Here is a 5,523-nt window from a genome sequence, read left to right on the forward strand (position 1 = left end):
AAGTTGAGCACCCAATTGAGTAATAGAGTCCACTTCATGCTTTCCTCCTCTAGTAGCCTTGCGAGGTCTACTATATTGTGAATTATGGACCGCCATTTCCTCAATCTTGTTCCAAGTTTGATTGTCGTCAACTTCGGTGAACATACCATTTGATCCCATGTTGAGAATGTTTCTTGAGCCTTCATAAAGACCATTCCAAAATTGTTGTACCAAGAACCACTCGCTAAGTCCATGATGAGGACATGAGCGACAAATTCCCTTAAATCGCTCCCAAGCTTCATACAAGGATTCTTCATCTCTTTGCTTAAAGCTCGTAATTTGAACTCTTAGCATGTTAGTATTTTCCGCTGAGTAGAAGTTTTTGTAGAAAGCTAGAGCCAATTTCTTCCAAGAGTCAATTCCGAGAGTATCCTTATCAAGGCCTTTCAACCATTATTTTGCGGTGCCAATTAGAGAAAAAGGAAATAAGATCCATCGAATTTGGTCTTGAGTTACACCGGTTTGAGAAATCGCATCACAATAGTCCCAAAAAGTCTCCATGTGAGAGTGAGGGTCTTCACTAGGCATCCCCCCAAACCGACTTCTTTCGACTAATTGGATAAATGCGGATTTGGTAATGAAATTTCCGGTTAAGTGTTGTGGTGTGGGAGTACCATTGGGTAGGTTCTCCTCGGTTGGTATGGAATGTGATGAAAATTTAGGCATTGTGGGTTGATTTTGTGTTGGATTTTGTGTTGGGTTCTCCTCACCTTCTCTTGCAAAAGGGTTGACGAACTCAATAGCGTTTGGCTGAATATCTACAACCTCACCAATACCTCTCAAAGTTCTCCTAGCAAGTCTTCTATTGTTTGTTAAAGTCCTTTTAATTTCGTGATCAAAGGGTAACAAGTTATCTTGTGATCTTCTAGACAAGCAAAAAATCAAACAAGTCGAAAATAATTAGAACAAACCTTGAGGAGCTTTACTTCCCCAAGGCAAAGATGTTGGAATATGTGTCCTCCGACAATAATGCGATCACGACTGTTGATCATGATGATCACATGTTTAAATATCATTATAAAGAATACAATTGGGAAGTAATTTTTACTGTCAACTGATCAACATATATCGGTAATGATTGGCTGACTAGAGTTTGACATTACTGTCGTGCGACGGTGGTGATCAGTTGATCCCTTAGGTCATACCTATAGGGCAACATTCTTAATTGATCATTTAATTAATCGTATAGCGTTACGAGTTAATTAAATTACTTGAAAATTGACGGACGATTTTGGAAGTAAAATTTACGTATCACATTGGAATTTGATTAAATGAGATACGGTCTGAGTAATTGAATTGTATCATTACTCAGATGAAATTATTGTTTAAAGAAACAATTGAATTGAATGAATTATTATGAATACAATTTGTTGTGATTTATAATTGGTAAAATATTTTGGTACAAGTAATTATGAATTACTAAAGTCGATTTTTGTATATGACGTATTTTTATTAATACGTTGATTTTTAATATGTTAAAAATACATAACAATTTTATGTTACATATGACATGTGACATATTGACAAATTTGACAAAAATAAAATGGGTTCCATTTTATGAAGGTGCCGAAATAAGGAGGAGGTTTAGGCTAATATTGTCTTTGTTTAATTAGTGGAGAGCATGATGATTGCCCTATTTTTCTAGCCATGCATACCTATTGCTCATTGTGAAGAACAACTAGGGCATGCATTGGCTCCCTTCCCTTCCCCATCCACCCGGTTTTTAAGAGGAGAAAAACCATGAGTTTTTCTCATCTTTTTACCATATACATACATTTAGTTAGTGTATGATTTTATTCATTCTTCATTAATCTAAAATTTGAGTTTTAGAGAGATAAAAAAAAAACTTCCTTCTTCCTCCTCCCATAAAACCGAAAATATTAAGTGTCTATAATATTTTTGGGTCATTTATACATTTAGTTAGTGTATGATTTTATTCATTCTTCATTAATCTAAAATTTGAGTTTTAGAGAGATAAAAAAAAACTTCTTTCTTCCTCCTCCCATAAATCCGAAAATATTAAGTGTCTATAATATTTTTGGGTCATTTTTCTACAAAATTAATATTATCTTGTATTCATAGTATTAATTTTATTAAGAGTAAGCTTTGGGTATAAAGCTTTGGGAGAGATCCTATACTTGGATCTTAGTTCTTCCATTAAAGGAAAGAACAAGAACAAGAGAGAAAGGTGATCTCTCTTGTGCCCATATTAACCGAATTTCCAATGTAAGAACAATGTTTCTTCCTTATTTTGTTTAAATGTTTGCATGCATAAGATCATTCTTTAATTTTATGACAAATTAAATTAAAACATATATGAGTATGTTAAGTATATAGATCTAGTTTTCCTTCAATCTATATCAAGAGCCATGGTTGTTTGCATGCAAATCGGTTAAAAGTTTTTCCGAGTTATAAATATTAACATATAAAACTTGTATAATTTGTGTTATTATGATATATCACAAAATTAATTCATGCATGTTAAAATTTCTGGTCCTAAAATATTTTTAGGATATTTTGGTTATCTTACGGATTTTTATTGTTAATATTATACAATAATGGCATTAAAATATGATTTTATGAGTAAAAATGTCATTTTCGGACTAAAATTAGCTAAACTTTGAATTTTCCAGTGATTTTTGGATATGTTGTCACATATATTATTTTAAGATAACCTGTAAAGTTTCATAATTTTTGGACTTCTTATGCTCGAAAAATGGATTTTTCATTATTAAATTCGGATTTAGGTGAAAAATAGGTTAATATGAGATAAATTTCGAATCTGGTCATAGAAATTTAGTATGTTGTCACATGCAATTTTACAAGATGTGTGTAAAATAATAGGCTATAGTGAAGTCTTTTTGCATGATTTATGGATTTTTAAAGAAAAATAGCATAAATAGTGACATTATTAGTGAAAAATTAATAAAACATAAGCTATGACTAAGGAAAAACATTATATGTTGCATTTTATTATCTTTTTCAGATCTAAAATTGAAAAGTTGATGTATATAATTTTTCACATGTTTTTATGATTATTTTAGTTAAAACCGATAAACCGCAACATTGTTTTTCGGATAAATTCGAAATTTTTAACCTAAGTTTTTGAACATTATGAGTGTCATGGTATTTTTTCCAGAACTTTCAAGAGTTTAAATTTCAAATTTTGAATTTATTTGAAATTTTTGTGATTTATTTGAAGTTTATAGCTTATTTTTATAATTTTAAGTCCATTAATGAACAAATTTTATAAATATGAGTTAATTATGGTCAAATAATTAGTGAAGACTAAATTTGAGTCCTAATAGGTTAGGGTAATTAACTTATGCATAAATATGAATTTATGTAATTTTGTGATTGTAAAATGTTGAAATCACGTAAATCTGTAAAAACCGAGTAATATACGATATTGGCTAATTAAAGGCGATTTAGCATAAAATTGGGCATGTTCATACATATTATAATGCTGCATTTTCTTTATGATTGTCATAATTTTAATTTATGTAATTTTTGAATTATGTAATTTTTACTTAGTATGGCCTTAGTTTTAATTGGTATTTCCCGAAATGTATGGGAATATCGATTCGGTTGTAATTTTATTGTGATCTCGTATCACCGTTTTGTAATTTAATAGATTTATTTTATTTTAGTTACAAATGTATAATAGGAAATTATGTAATTTATTATGTAATTTTATTCATTTCGGAGTTCCCAAAGACGGATTTCTTCAAGATGGCGTTACATAAAGACGGTGTTACCTCGAGATGCGTGCCACAACCAAAGTTCAAGGGACCAATGGAGTTGGTTTCCGAATATGTAATAGTTAAATAGTTTTTCTATTTTAGGAAGGCCATACTAGGATTTATAAAATGTTTGCATTTTATTTTTATGTCACATGCATCGCTAAATCGCCATAACTAAAACATGCATCATCATCTAATCGAGTTTATCGACCGTGTCAATTACAATTATCGTATTTCACCACTTTAGTTCACTTAAAACGTGATAGGTAATAAATTGACATGACCTCTCGCTAAAACAATCAATTGAGACATAGCCTTACCAAATAGTAGAAACCATGAAAACCAATTTCGCGAGGAAGTGCACTCGGCCACACCGGGGTACAAACCTTGTTACGTAGGGGAAGTGGGTGATAAATGTTTATCCACCGAATTCATGTTGATAAGGGATGAATCGGCCACACCGTGCCTAAGTTAATATGGGTTTGGATCATGGACACATTTATTCGAAATTTGGATTGAACTCAACAAAAGTTTTTCGATAAGGGTTTTATCGGCCACACCGTCCCCTTGTTGAATGTGTTTTGGGCTAAAGATAAATGTTAATGTAATGTTATCGACCAAGAGTTCTAATAGTAGAATCGATTAAAGCGTTAATCCACCAAGTTATATTAATAAGGGATGTATCGGCCACACCGTGCCCAAATTAATATGAATTTGGGTCTTGGAATCATTTATCTAGTTGGGTGGAGGTCACTAAAAAAATGCATAAAACTTGTTTAAATTATAATTTTTACGAGTATTTATTAAATCGACATTTGTTTTACTCCTTCTATTTTGTTTTGTAGACCACTTCTTTTTCTCATAACAAATAGCATCACCAACCCCTATTGCAACGCCTCTCGCTAGTTCATCATGGCTCCGATCCTTCATGGATCGATGTAAACTTGAAAAGAATGGGTCAAATTTCTCCGATTGGGATGCCCAACTCAAATTAGCCGCCCAAGGTGACGACAACCTTCGTTACCTTACCGAGGCCTCTCCTCCCGAACCTACTACTAGGTCGACCGCCGCCACTAGGGAAGCATATGAGGCTTACCAAAAGGAGTCCGCCGAAATGAAAAATGTCTTAATATTTGCGATGGAGGCGGATCTACAAAGGGGAGCCTTTAAAATGGGCAATGCTAATGAGATTTACTCCAAGCTTGTGACAATATTTTCACAAACTCCGCGGATCGTCCAATATGAGGCGGCCGCGGCATTCTTTGATCTCGACTTCAAAGAGGGCCAAAAGGTTAGCCCTCATGTGCTCAAACTTATGGAGCTTGTCGAGACCTTGAAGATTCAAAAGGTTGAAATCCCCAAAGAACTTGTTGTAGATAGGATTCTACACTCCTTATCCAAAGTCAAAGCGTATGTTCAATTCCGGGTGAATTTTAACATGCAAGACAAGGTTGTGTCTCTTGAAGAATTGCACAAGTTACTTGTGCAAGCCGAAAGGGACATGGGGTTAAATGTGAACCCACCCAAGGATGTGCTTAACATAAGCACTAAGAGTAAGGGGAAGTTCAAGAAGAATGGGAGGAAGGGTAAGAAGCAAGCTCCCACATTCACCAAAGCTAGGACTTGTGAAGCTAGCACTTCAAAAATCAAGAAGGGTCCTCTTGATAAATGCCATTATTGTAATGGTATGGGACATTGGAAAAGAAATTGTTCCAAATACCTTGGTGATATTAAGGCTGGA

General features: G+C 33.5%; 1 non-coding gene across 1 annotated transcript; it reads left to right on the plus strand.

Moving 5' to 3' along the window:
• Positions 1-226: 226 nt before the first annotated feature.
• LOC141635810 (small nucleolar RNA R71) lies at positions 227-333 on the plus strand. The gene has a single exon (XR_012540469.1). It is a non-coding gene; the product is annotated as a small nucleolar RNA R71 (small nucleolar RNA).
• Positions 334-5,523: the final 5,190 nt, after the last annotated feature.

This window comes from Silene latifolia, chromosome Y, assembly GCF_048544455.1.
Source record: "Silene latifolia isolate original U9 population chromosome Y, ASM4854445v1, whole genome shotgun sequence".
NCBI lineage: Eukaryota > Viridiplantae > Streptophyta > Magnoliopsida > Caryophyllales > Caryophyllaceae > Silene > Silene latifolia.